General features: G+C 38.9%; 1 protein-coding gene across 1 annotated transcript in view; it reads right to left on the bottom strand.

The window, feature by feature from the left end:
* The window catches only part of LOC106505265 (uncharacterized), a 281,848-nt gene that overhangs the window by 196,508 nt on the left and 70,452 nt on the right, over positions 1 to 14,888 (bottom strand). The window contains exon 7 of the mRNA XM_084982501.1: positions 8,900 to 9,005. The gene's annotated coding sequence lies outside the window, so the exon portion shown is untranslated. The remainder of the gene's footprint in view (positions 1 to 8,899; positions 9,006 to 14,888) is intronic.

Below are 14,888 nucleotides of genomic sequence, written 5' to 3'. Positions count from 1 at the left end.
AGGTTGCATGTTCTTCCATAAAGAGCAGAAACAGATTAACAAGAGTTATTGAAAAAGTAAAAAAAAAGATACTACCTTTTTCACACCTGAGTAACTGAAAATATTGCAACCATTACAAGAACATTTACAACACTAAGCTCTTCAGAATCTTAAAATACCACCTAAAATTACTTAATTGCAAAGCTACCTTTAAATGTTCCTTAATTGGAAATAACTAATGTACTGACAATGCTGAAAAAATTATTAGTAAATGCTATTAAAAGGACATTAGGAGTTTCCGTCGTGGCGCAGTGGTTAACGAATCCGACTAGGAACCATGAGGTTGCGGGTTCGGTCCCTGCCCTTGCTCAGTGGGTTAACAATCCGGCGTTGCCGTGAGCTGTGGTGTAGGTTGCAGACGCGGCTCGGATCCCGCGTTGCTGTGGCTCTGGCGTAGGCCGGTGGCTACAGCTCTGATTCAACCCCTAGCCTGGGAACCTCCATATGCCGCGGGAGCGGCCCAAGAAATAGCAACAACAACAACAACAAAAGACAAAAGACAAAAAAAAAAAAAAAAAAAAAAGGACATTAAACTTACAAAGCACAAATATTTAAATTATTCTTACACCTTAAGAATTTACCTCAAATAAGAAAAATATAAATATTTTCATTAAATTGAAAACCACAAATCAATTAGGAACTATAAACAAGACTAATTCTTGGAGTTCTCACTGTGGCTCAGAGGACACAAACCCAACTAGCATCCATGAGACTGAGGGTTCAATCCCTGGCCCCACTCAGTGGGTTAAGGATACAGCACTGCTTCAAGCTGTGGTGTAATCTGCAGATGCGGTTTAGATCCTGCATTGCTGTGGCTGTGGTACAGGCTGGCAGATGCAGCTCCAATTTGATCCCTAGCCTGGAAACTTCCATATGCTGCAGGTGTGCCCCCCCCCAAAAAAAAAAGTTTTAAAAATAATAAAATTAATTTTTAAAAAAAGACTAACTCTCAATAATGGAAACACATTTCCAGCATTGGCAACTTATGAAAGAAACCCTTGAATGTGAAATAAGAGTGATGGGTTGAATCCCTGTGCATGCAGCTGCTGCTGTATGATTGAACAAGCTACTTAGACTCTGTGAGTCTCAATTTCTATAAAAATGGTACTTATCCCAAAGTATTGTTGAAAGATAGTTTTCATAGAACAAATGCTTATTGAATGTCTGCTATATGCTAGGCATCAACTATAGATATTAAAAATAGAAAATTAGAACACTGGTCTCTGTCCTCAACAAATTCAGAGTCTGGTAGGGGAAACAAATGACAAAGATTTATACAGTCACATAGTACTTTCTATAGATGAAGTTATGGGGGGAAATAAAAGGAAAAGAAGGATGAAAGAGAGAGTTTAGTGCACTAGATTAAGAATAGGTAAGGGAGTTCCCGTTGTGGCTTAGTTGGAATGAACCCGACTAGTATCCATGAAGATGCAGATTCGATCCCTGGACTCACTCAGTGGGTTAAGGATCTGGCATTGCTGTGAGCTGTGGTGTAGCTCTAAGATGTGGCTCAGATCCTGCGTGGCTGTGGCTGTGGCTATGGTCTGTGGCTGTGGCTATGGCCTGCAGCTGTAGCTCTGATTTGTCCCCTAGCCTGGGAAATTTCATATGCTGCACTTGCGGCCCCGAAAAAAAAGCAACCCAATGAGTAGAAGAAAATATTTACAAATCTTATATCTGGTAAGGGACTAATAAAGAAAATTATATATAAAGAACTAATATAACTCAATAGTAAAAAAATATCATTTAAAAATGAGCAAGGAAGGGACTTCCCATTGTGGCTCAGTAGTAACCAACCTGACTAGTATCCATGAGGACATGAGTTCAATCCCTGCCCTTGCTCAGTGGGTTAAGGATCCGGCATTGCTGTGAGCTGTGGTGTAGGTTGCAGATGTGGCTCAAACTTGGCGTTGCTGTCGCTGTGGCATAAGCTGGCAGCTATAGCTCCAATTTGACCCCTAGTCTGGGAACTTCCATATCCCACACATGTGGCCCTGAAAAAAAAGAAAAGAAAAAAAAATCTGAAACCAGCCAGGGTGAATTCCCAAGGACTCAGACCTGTAAGACAATAGAGAATGACGGCCAGCATCCCAGGAGCCAGGTCATTACCACTAAGTGGGGGAAAGGAGAACTGAAAAGAGTTCTTACCGCAAGAAAAAAAAAAAGCATGTTATATACCTGAATCTAATATAACGTTATTTTTCAATTACATCTCAATTAAAAATACAATTTTAGGAGTTTCCATTGTGGCCCAGAAAGTGAAGAACCCGAACAGAATCCATAAGGATGCGGGTTCTATCCCTGGCTTCGCTCAGTGGGTTAAGGACCTGGCATTGCCAGGAGCTGCAGTGTAAGTCACAGATGCTGCTCAGATCCCATGTTGCTGTGGCTGTGGTGTAGGCCAGCAGCTGCAGCTCCAATTCGCCCCCTAGCCTGGGAGCTTCCCTATGCCACAGGTGCAGCCCTGAAAAGAAAAAAAAAAGAAAAAGAAAAAGAAAAGAAAGGAAGGCAGGAAGGAAGGCAGGAAGGCAGGAAGGAAGGAAGGAAGGAAGGAAGGAAGGAAGAAAGAAAGAAAGAAAGAAAGAAAGAAAGAAAGAAAGAAAGAAAGAAAGAAAAGAAGAAACATACATACATAAAATTTTAAAAATAAAATGCAGACAGTTTAAGAAACAAATACACAATAAGACACACACAGAGAAATTCATAATGGCAGAGAGAAAGTAAGTATAGGAAGTTGCAAATTGGTTCAGAAACCACTCTGCAAACCGCAAATACCAGAGGACAGTTCTCTTCTGGTGGCCCAGCACACCTGCCCCAGCCAGAGGCAGAACTTCAATGAGTAAAGCCCCCATAGATGGAGGTGGAATCTCAGGAAGGTGAACTTCATTTACTTTACATCTTGTCCTAGGGCTTCTGTTATACTCTGGGCACATTCTAATACTCACAAATTCTGTTATTCTAGGCCTTAAATATAAACATTTAGAATTGGATTCCAAATTAAACTTATAAAGTACAAAAAGACCTCATTTTCACACACAACTAACACATACATACACACACAGAGTCATGGCATATATATGTATGAGACTAAGAACTATTAAATCAATCATCAATATATGTTCTGAGAATAGTTTTAAGAAAACAAAATTCTGGACAGGATTATGAGTTATGATCTTTTGGGATTTAGAAACAGCGTGGTTTTTGTTTTTTTTTTTTTTTTCATAGCATTCTCTATTCTTTCAAAATGTTTGAAGCATTATGTAAGCACAAATTTGACAATATCTGATGGAAAAAAATGTAATATCCTTTTATTACTTAAAACGCCTTCTGGAACCCATATTGATTTTCCTCTGATGCATCAAAATCTGAAATAGATGAACCTGGCGATCTTATGCTTTCTTTTATTCCATACGTTTTCTCAACTCCTGCTCTAAACAAACTTCCTTTTCACAGTTACTCTTCCAAAAAAAAAATCCATTAGAAGCTTTTATATGCTAAAGATCCAGTATATATCTTAACTTTTATAAATCATATTCTCATGAATACACAGGGTAAATTTTATCAACAGATAAATCATGATGGCCAAGGAAGAGACGTCATGCTTTAGGAAGAAAATTTGAAACTGAGGATATGTCTTATATGGACATCAAGAGCATCTGAATTTTTTAAATAATAGATGTTTATCCTTGTTTCTATTCATTGCCAGGATTCTTTGCAACTAACCAGTAAACTAAGGGCCAGCTTATTTCCCCAGAGATATGATTAGTCACCCAGTAAATCTTGGATTAATTTTGTTCCAAAGTTTTCTAAGGAACTCATTAGATAATCTCTGGATGTGGGGAAATTAGTCATAGGACCTAAAGGAGTTCGCCTTTGCTGAACCAAAAGAAAAAAAAAAAAAATTCAGTAGCAGCAAACAGGCTGAGGAAATCTTAACCAAAAGATTTCCCAAGTCTTAGCAAATATGAATTCATGATACAATGACTATTTCTACTACAAAGCAAACGACCAAACTATATTTTAGCATCTTATGCTAGATGGTCTTACATGTCAAGATCTGGTGTAAATCTGTGGTTTACTTGGAGCAGCAGATTTCTAGGTCTAGAAGCCATTGAGGCGATTCTTCAAAAAGGAAGTTTAATTAATGCACATACCTGAATTCATGCTCTACCAAGTCACTGACAAATCTCTAGGCTATTGGGAATAATGTCTCCAAAGCAGGGGATGAAACTGTAGTTCTCTCACTGACACACTGCTTTTATCCTTTGCTGCCACCTTAGTTGATTCACACTGAGGAAATAAGCAAAGTCAAGGTGTTGACTATTTCTTAGCTTCATCTCTGACAGCCCACTCAATGGCACACTCTCTCTAGGTTACTTGTTCCAGAGAGCACACAGATAGGAAAAGCATACAAGATATTACTAGACTCCAACACCAGATAAATATACCATCCCAAGCCCACAGCCAGCACCGGGAAATTGATCTAGTTCCATACACAGAGTAGGATTAGAATCAGTTCACCCGCTGTATACCCAGATCAATTTTGTACCACATACTTTTTTTTTTTTTCATAAAATTTCAAAATGGCCTTAGAAGGAAGGTACTAATAACCCCTTTCTTTTAACTGCCTAGAAGTGAATTCCAAACCTAATAAAAACATAACTTTGTTTAATAAATAAATAAGACTGGCCTATCCACAGTTTGTACATTTGTCCGCATCAAGTTTAGAACAAAAACATGTTCATGGGAAATTAGAGCAATATTAAAAGCAAGTCAAAGTAGGTATTAAAATTCTCAATTTGCTCAAATAAGTTGTGCTACTAATTAGCAGCAAAGAGTCAATGGACTTCAGAGAATCCTTGTAACCTTGAGCTTTCTTTTGATCAATGTGCTATGGAAGAGAAAGGTTTGTTTTCATTGAGATACGGCCCCACTAGAATGCAATTTCTTTCTAGCAGTGGTAAATGACAATCAAAATCTAAACCCTGCCTCTGAGGCTTCTTAACTGCCAGTTTTCACCTGAATATATAAGTCTTATGAATTAAAAGTATAATTACGCTGAATAAAGTGTATTCTAGCTGGCCTTAAATGCCTCAAAAATCAGAAGAGCTCTGTGAACTCCTTCATGAATTTGCCCCTTTAGCTGAAGGGAGAGGTTACAGACTGTAATAAACAATACAGGACGGCTGGTGTGGCCAAAGGAATTCACCTCCATGCAGGAAACACTAAGGCCCAGATATCCAATTGCTTATAACCCATCAGCTCTTGCCTATTCCACACAGTTTTTAATAAGAATTTTCTGGAACAGTCTATATTCATCTTGCAAACAGACATACAAAAAGAAGGGGAAGGAATGAGAGAAGAGAAGGAGGAGGAGAAGGAGAAGAAAAAGGATTTTTTTAAGATTGATCCTTCTCAAGATTTGAGAGTTTGATAACAAGGCAATCTTTATATTTAGCCTCTGGAATAATACAATCAGATAATTTGGGAACGAGTAAAATGCTAGGACCATAAAATTTTTTCCGTGCAAAAATATAAACTCTGTTTTTATAGCCCAACTGTTGCCCTTTCTCATATCTTTTCAAGTATTTTGCTTATAATGAGTTTTCCCCAAAGAATTACTTATCTGAGCAAACCATATGAATTCCATTAGCAAGGCCAGTTCCAAGAAAGATCAGTTCTGATATCAGCTGGCTGTTATGAAAGAAAGGGAATAAAATTCACCATGATCCAGAGACTCATAATATACATTCATTATATATTGTTTAAATTGAGCGCTGCAAGAGAAGTTTAAAGAGTAACAGTTTATATGAAATGTGGTCTGTTAGTCCAGTTTTTTATCTTTTCAAGTGTATATATTACAGGCGATTTAATAGAGAAATAAATCCCTGACAAATAAAACTTACATTCCTGGTGTTTATAAATCTATAAATTAAAATCAGTAATCAAAATTTGTTTTTCATCCTGTGTGGAATTAATCTGACAATTTATGAATACTTGTTATTCAGATTTAGAGCTCTTCCTTATTAACAGCAGATTCATACAAACCAAATGCCTCAGTGAACCATTTTGTCCTAATACTCTATACTAGGAATTCACAAATTACACCCCCAGCTCACTTTTGTAAATAAAGTGAACACAGCCATGCCCATTCATTTACATATTTTTGGAAGCACTTGAAACACATGGAAGTTCCCGGGCCAGGGATCAAACATGCACCGGAGCAGTGATCCAAGCCACTGCAGGAATAACACCAGCTCCTTAACCCGCTAAGCCACAGGAAAACTCCTTATTTACATAATTTCTATGGCTGCTTTTGAGCCGAGTTTAAGAGTTGCAACAGAAAGCTTGTATGGTCCACAAAGCCTAAACTATTTACCATCTGGCATTTTAACAAAAAGTCTGCCAAACAATGTTCTCTACTCCATCTACCTGTCTTTCCCAATTTTACTCTCATTTCCTACTGAAATACACATTTCTAATGCCTAATTTATTATAAACCCTAATGAACATTCATTACACTTTGAATAATTGGCTTGAAAAAGATGTTTAGTAAATTTCAATTGTCTCCAAGGAAATAAGAATTGCTGTTACCTTTCACAACATACACCTGACTCTTTACCCTCTGCTGTTTTACATTTACTAGAGTTGCTCTTCCCGGGGGGAGGCAACATATGATTGTGCAGGTTCTTCACTGCACAGAAGGGCCTAGAACAACCAAACAGGACCCGGGAGGCCTTCCCAGAGTGGACCCCGCTCATGTCCTCCACCTGCCTTTCTATCTGCAGAAAAACTTTAGGCAAAAAACCAATTTAATCAGAGAAGAGAGGAAATACAGAAAAAAAAGAAAACAATAATAATAATTTGGACATTCAACGAGGTCAAGGACACTCAGTTCTTTTTCAAAGACTATAGATAATATTCTGAGCCATGTCCTTGGATCTGTTTTGCAGGTGCTGAAGCCCCCACCCCGTGGAAGCAGTCAAGTGTATGCTGCCCACAAAACGTAGAACCCAGACCAGCTGGAACCAGAAGGTTGATGACACCCACTCCTAACGACTCACCACCAACCAATCAGGAAAATGTCCATGAGCTAATCACGCCCTGCTCCTCCAATGCTATAAGACTCCTCACTACTCCTCCAAGGGGTGGCATAGTCCTTGAGGTACTAGCCTGCTGTGTTCCCCTCTTTGCCTGGCAATTAAAGTTACTTTTTCTGTTTCTTCCAACTCTTGTCTCTGAGTTTCTATTTGGCATCGGTGTACAGAGGCAGCCGATATTTTGTCAACACTAGCTGAAGAGCTGAGGCTAGATGCAGCCTTCACACCCCTTTTCTAGCCATAAACCTTGACACAAGGTGGCGTTCTTCCACAAGAAAGGCCACCTTTATTCCAAATTGCATGAAGGTCTCTTCTGCTCACCAAGTTGTGCACCCACATGGTCATTTATACTCATGCGCACAGAGGTCCAACAGAACCATATGTCCCTCTATTGTTTTTCCAGCAGATCTCTCATAAGAACCTAGAAAATGCAGGTAAAATTCCTAAACAACATCCTGAATGTTCCAACTTCTGCATAACCCAGCTCTTGTATTAAACAGACATTTAGCAATTTACAGTGATGAAGTAGGACACAGAGGTTGAGAGAGAAGATAAAGGTTGGCTGATAAAGAGAATGTATTGATCATCTTTGCTGAGGATGGGAGAAGGTTCTTAATTAGAAAGGAAAATAAAGGAAGAGATCTGAACTTGTACGAATCACTTACATCCTGGCCCAATCTTTGTGAGGAATTTATACATTTCTAGAGTTACGTAATTATTTCCTAAAAAGGAAATAGAAGAGGAAAGAAATTAATTTCTTAAAGCTGGGGGGTGGTAGTCGTGGAAAGAAATGATCCATGAGAGAAGGTGCTGGAGAGGAAGGTAAAATAACGGCTACAAGAAGGAAGAAAGGTCCTCATAGAAAACTAAGATGAGGAAAGGTCAAGGATGAGAATTAAAGGAAACAAGATGATCGGACATGAGAAGAAGGGTCCAGATATGGAGTCAAGAAAAGGTTTTGAGATAAGGAATCTGAGTCACAGAGAAAAGAAAAAATGAGAATAGGAACCACAGCTGTGGCTTCAACTTTCCAGCTAACAAGTAATTAAAGAAGATCATTGACCTATTTTGAGTTAATACAATATGCAGTTATCCTAAAAATACAATGCATGATAGCATAGTTTAAAAGAATTTATATAGAGATCAGTGTTAAGAGTTTCAAGGAATTAAACATTTAAACATTTTACAGCAGGAAAAGAAAACAAAGGATAATGTATAAAAGTTCGATTTGCGTTTTATATTTTTCTCAAGAAGTCTCTACACATTTGGATTCAACCTAACTCCCTTGAAATAAACATAATTCTGATTATTCAAACTATTAAATTAAACTTATTAGAAAGTAAAATATTTTACCCTCCCCAAAAAAAAGTCATCTCTCAACAACTCTAAACTGAACATCACAAAATGATTACTGAGTCACATACTTAGGTTTGAAGTATTCTCAAGTCCCAAAATGACAAATAAATTAGCTACTTATTCTAAATCCCACATTCACAGAGTATTAATGATAAAAAACAGTGGAACCAATATACCCAACTATGTTCAGCAAGTTTATAGGGAAGATACACCTTTTTAACCTGCTATGTCAGCCTCTCCTAAAGGAACCGCCTTCTTGTTATGGAAGGTCTACTCCCAGCCATGTCACCTCACCATTGAGATCACACCTTACTGTTTTATTTTCCTTTTTGTCTTAATTTTCTTTTGTTACACAATGGATTGCCACAGTCTAGCAGCTTAAAATAACAACTCAATTCACTCACAATTCTGTAGTTTTGACATCAGGCATGGTGTGACTGGCTCCTCTAGTCAGCGTATCACGAGGTAGAAGTGAAGGTATCAGCTAAGCTGAGTTTTCATCTGGAGACTCTGAAAAAAAAAAAAAAAAATCCACTTTCAAGCTCACTCTATTGTTGGCAGAATTTAGCTCCTGGAGGTTTTATGACTGCAGTCCCTGGGTTTTTTTGGTTGGCTGCAAACCAGGGCATTCACAACTTGTAGATGCCTCCCACCATGTGCTGACAAGTGGCTCTTTCCATAACACAGCCTTTGTTTCCTTAAGACCAACGGTAGGATCTCTTCTGCTTTGAAACTCTTCTTTTTTTTTTTTTTTCAGGACCATACCCCTCGGCGTATGGAGGTTCCCAGGCTAGGGGTCAAATCAGAGTTACAACTGCTGGCCTACGCCAGAGTCACAGCATCATCAGATCCAAGCCACATCTGCGACCTACACCACAGCTCACAGCAATGCTGGATCCTTAACCCACTGAGTGAGGCCTGGGATCGAACCTGCATCCTCATGGATGCTGGTTAGATTCATTTCCACTGAGCCATGGGAAATCCCTGTCCTGACTCATTTTTGATTATTCAGGAAACATCTGTAGACATCATGATTTCTAAAACTTATAAACTTTCATTTGTTTAATTTGCTTGTAAAATTTTATTCTTTTATATAGCTTTTTGGATCAGCTCTTGCAAGCTTGTAAACCTAATATCTTTTAAACTTGAAGTTTCCTTTATTCGTTTGCACAAGTTACAACAAAACTTTGTCTTTCTCCCCAGCTTAACTCCTGAATTTCTGGATTTGACCTTTTATTCATATCACTGCACCAACCTCAGCACCTATATCTTCAATAAATACTTGTTGAAAGACTGACTGAATGAATGAATGGGTGGATGGATGATTGAACACTGAGAGGGTACAACATAAAAAGATGTCTCTACTCTTTCCTAAATCTAAGGCAAGAGAAAAATAATTATCACACTCTTTGTTTTAAAAAAAAATTGGACTGAACTATATATACATTAAAAGATCATGATTTTTTAACTTGGAGCATATCGATAAAGAAATTTTTGATTATTTTAGAATAGCATTTATCAGTGGTGGATTATCTCAGTATAGGTGAAGAAGGGTAAGTGTATGATGGTTGATTTTATGTGTCAACTTCACTCGACCACAATGCCCAGATATTTGGTCAAATATAAGGATTTTTTTTTTTTTTTTTTTTTTTTTGCTTTTTAGGGCCACACCCATGGCATATGGAGGTGCCCAGGCTAGGGGTCGAATTGGAGCTACAGCTACCAGCCACAGCCACAGCCACAGCAGCGTGGGATCCAAGCCACATCTGCGACCTACACCACAGCTCATGACAATGCCGGATCCTTAACCCACTGAGCAAGGCCAGGGATCGAACCCGCAACCTCATGGTTAAATATAAGGATTTTTTTGATGAGATTACTATTTGCAACAGTGAACTGTGAGTAAAGTAGACTGCCTTCCCTATGTGGATGGGTTTCACCTAATCAGATGAAGACCTGAATAGAACAAAATCTGACATCCCCTGGGCAAGACAGAATTCTGCCAGCAGACAAGCTTCAGACCTGAACGACAACATCACCTCTTCCTAGGTTCTAGAACTTGATGATTCTGGTCTTAACCAACCTCCATGGTCACAAGGGCCAATTCCTTAATATAAATCTCTCTGTGTGTCTCCATTTCTCTCTCAACACACACACACACACACACACACACACACACGCACACACACACGCACATACTTGTTCTGTTTCTCCAGAGAACCCTGGCTAACACAAGAGATTTCAAGGAGGCACATCCACACTGTCAAGGTGGAAACCTGTTCTGCTGGAACCCTCTCTCCCTCACGGCAGCCCAAGCTTTGCTGTATAGCCAGGGTCACCACCTGGGCTGGACTGTTCCTTTGTCAACCTGACATCACTGCCATCTTCTCCAAAGGTTTCCTTTGCATCACAGAAGAGAAACCAGGAATTGCATTTCCAGAATCCACTTCCTTGTGTGGTTATAGGCTAGAATCTACTGAGAGACATTTGCATGAAATCTTGAAGGCAGAAGAAAAGGAGAGGCTGTTCCCCTCTGGAGACAGCTGCAGAGAGACACGTGAGCCAACATGAGGATCAAAGAAATCTGAGCTCCTTTCAAAGTCATGGGAATCACTGCTGTGGGATGAGATCATCAGTGCCGCTTTCCTGCCCTTTGCCCCTACAGTGCTTTCAGGACTTACATAAGCCTCTCCTTCCCCGTATTGAAATCCTTCCTATTCAGAATCCATACAAGGCTTCTGTGTTCCGACCAGACCCAGACTATACATCACTGATACATTCTTTAGGAGGAAAGGGGGAGGAAGCTCTTCATTCTTTCCCATTAAACAGCCTCAGCTGGTGCTACTCTAATCTATCAGACGGAGTATAATAACTGTGAACTCTAAGAGTGATCACAAGTCTCTTCCACCCAGAAATTCCCATGGCTCCTATGAAAGCGAGTCCACTCTTCATCCTTGAGATCACCAGGGAAAAGCGGCACAGCTCTACAGAGCAAGAATGAGGTGAGTACCTTGGCAAAAATATCTCTCATTACACCTCCCTTGGAAGGGCAGGTTTTGACTTATACAATTGTGACTGAGACTCTAAAACAGTTCTTCCCAGAATAAAGAAAATAAAAAATAAAGGGTTCACCTTTAAAAATAAAATTGCTAACAACATTAAAGCAGCAGTTTATCCCTCTTAAATATCTGTGTACATTTTCTTTAGTTCCATTTCATAAGCATCTTATTATAAAAGGATAAACCTTAAACTCTTAACCTGAGTATGACAACGTGGCCTCTGCATAACATCTCAGACTCCCTTCACTCACTTCTGAATCCAGGCCTCATTAGCCTCTTTATAATTTGAGTCAACTTTGTAGGGCCTTTGCACATTCCATTCTCTCTGCCTGAAAAAACTCCCATGGATTCTGACCCTAACTTCATACATTTTGTCTCAGTAATTTCCACTCACTCTCCATTTTTTTGTGTGTGTGGTGTTTTGTTTTATTTTCTTGTGTTTTTTTTGGGTTTTTTTTTTTTTTGTATTTTTAGGGCCACACCCATGTCATATGGAGGTTCCCAGGGTAGGGACTGAATCGGAGCTGTAGCTGCTGGCCACAGCCACATCCACAGTAACGTGGGATTCGAGCCGAGTTTTCGACCTACACCACAGCTCACGGCAATGCCAGAACCCCAACCCACTGAGCAAGGCCAGGGATAGAACCTGCTCCTCATAGATGCTAGTCAGATTCATTTCCACTGAGCCACAATGGGAACTCCTCAAAGCCTCCTTTGAAACATCGCTTCCATGGGCAACTTACTTCATCCTGTTATTCACATTTATATTATCTTGTACTTCCCATCTACAGTGCTTATTACAACTACAACTCACTAATTTTCAAAATCTTTCTCCCTTTTGGACTATAGCTTTCTGGTGCTACATTTTCACCACTGAATCCTTGGTACCTATCATAGTGTTAAGCAAATAAACCTTAAATATGTACTGGAAGGAAAGAAGGAAGGAAGAGAAGGAAGGGAGAAAATGTGACGTTTAAAATTAAATTCACCACCCATCAGTGATATTCCAGGCAGCACTGTAGATGAAGGAAACTATGAACTGACTGGAGAGAACAAAGAACTCCACAGAAAGCTGGAGGAGTGTTCTGTCTGGCAAAAATTAATGCAGTCATTAAAGGGCTGGGATCATTAAAAGAAACCATGTTTTTTTAAGATAGTGATGACGACAGAAATTGGAGAGGGTTCTGTGTTACATCTGCAGTTTTGAGAAGGTAAATAAGTTTTAAAATAAGGTAGGCGAACATTTGTGGGCCAACGGAAACCACACTACCTCCATTTTTGGAAGTGTCTGGCTGCCACTATTCCCCAACTGAACTCCATGGACTGTGTCAGCACACAATGGCTCCAGCCTTTTCTGGTTCTTGGCAATATAAAATAGCCTGAATCAAAGGACAGGAAACAAAACAGACTAGACTATTCTCCCCAGTGCACAAAAGTAGCTACTTGCCACATGAAAGAAGTAAATACATTGCTGCCTACTCAGAATATGTAAAATGAGAGTAGCTCATAATTTGAATCAATTTGTTCTATAATATCCACTGAATTCCTAGCACTACTCTTCAGCTTCCTCATCCTACCTTTACAACTCCCTCCCCAAAGTCAACAGGGTAACTTTCCCCAGGGATTTGTATGTATGTGCATGTGTTAGAACACAAACAGAAGGAACTTAATACCACAAGGAACTTGATACCACAATCACAATTAGATAAGTCAAGCTAGGTCAAAGGGAAAGGTCAGGTCAAGAGGAAATGGGAGATACATGGGGTACATTTCTTTGGAATTAGATTCATGGACATCTGCCAACACTACACAATTGCTTATTATGTGGAAGAATGCCAAGATGTGACAGCAAGAAATTTCCACAATAAGAAAATAAAAGAGTCTTTCTATGAGGGGGCTTAGTGCAATGAAAATAAAAACCAATTCAATGTTATGGCTTTAAATTATATGAAAGAGGATTGAATAAAAAAGAGAACTAGCTTAAAAATTTCATGTACTGAAGAAAAAGCATCCACACTACATAGAGCAAAGGTGCTGCATCCAAAACCTGATACTCTATAAAATGCAAAGCATTTAACTCTTTCCAGTTCTCAGGAGGGAATAAAAGGACCAAACATACACATACAGACACATAAATACACATGATGTTATAAGGAAGATAAGCAGAACTCATGATTTTGATGAGAATTCTCAGCCATTGACTATATTTTAGCACTCAGAGTTTGCATTCTTGTAATGATTGCTTTTGTCTACTTTTCTTAAGTGTTGTTCAGGTGATCGCCTGAGTCCTGATCACTTTCTCTCCTAAGTCTGCACAACCTTCCAACATATCTTCTGTGCTATGAGCCATTTTCCTTTCCTCACTAGTAATTTTCAATATCTAATTTATTTCTTTAAATATTTCAGTTCCTTAAATCTCCCCAAAGCCATGATGTCATCTTTCAAAAAGACAAGGAAAACAAAAAAAGCATCAAAAAATTTCTTTAAATATATATTTTTTCCATGTTACCTATTATGTCATTTGGAAATTCTATCCAAAAATCTAACTTGTGGTGATTATTCTACCTGTATTTTTTCTCAAAACATGACAGCTGGCTTCATATGTAGTTCAGTTTGCTGTTGCCTATGATACAACATTGTGCAGACTGATTATGCAAAATGATTAATTCTCTTCAAATTTTCACCCATTGTAATAAAGTCACTTTTCAAGTTCAGTGGGTTAATGGAAATACATGGAGGAAATATAATTACATATTTTTTCTCCTATAGATCACAGCTTTTCCCATTTTTTGGTAACAGATAATTTTGCAAAACCAACACTGAACACACTGCTTCCAATCTCTTTGTACTATTTCTTTTTAAAGCCCTGGAGGAATTCTTCAAAGAATTAATGCATCACTGGATGTGAAATCTAAACAAGAAATAGCACTGAACTGCTCCATGAGAGGGAAGTTTTAAATGTGCTGAAAATTTCCATTTCTAAGGAGGAAAACTAGGATATATTCACATATGTGTAGTATTATAACTGTATGAACATGTGTGTATTCATACACACTAATGTATCACAGCATTTTTAATAATAAAGAGTTGGAAACAATTTAAATGTCCTTCAATTAGAGATTGAATTAATAAATAATGGTTTATTCATCCATGGGATAGTGTGCAGCCACAAAAAAAAAAATAGGGTAGCGGAGTTCCCGTCGGGGCGCAGTGGTTAACGAATCCGACTAGGAACCATGAGGTTGCGGGTTCGGTCCCTGCCCTTGCTCAGTGGGTTAGCGATCCGGCGTTGCCGTGAGCTGTGGTGTAGGTTGCAGACGCGGCTCGGATCCCG

Source organism: Sus scrofa, chromosome 11, assembly GCF_054392235.1.
Source record: "Sus scrofa isolate SSC_HxYL_T2T_F1_AM1 chromosome 11, Sscrofa_HxYL_maternal_Yorkshire_Landrace_v2.0, whole genome shotgun sequence".
NCBI classification, from domain to species: Eukaryota; Metazoa; Chordata; class Mammalia; order Artiodactyla; family Suidae; genus Sus; species Sus scrofa.
This window is presented reverse-complemented; position numbering and strand designations above follow the sequence as displayed.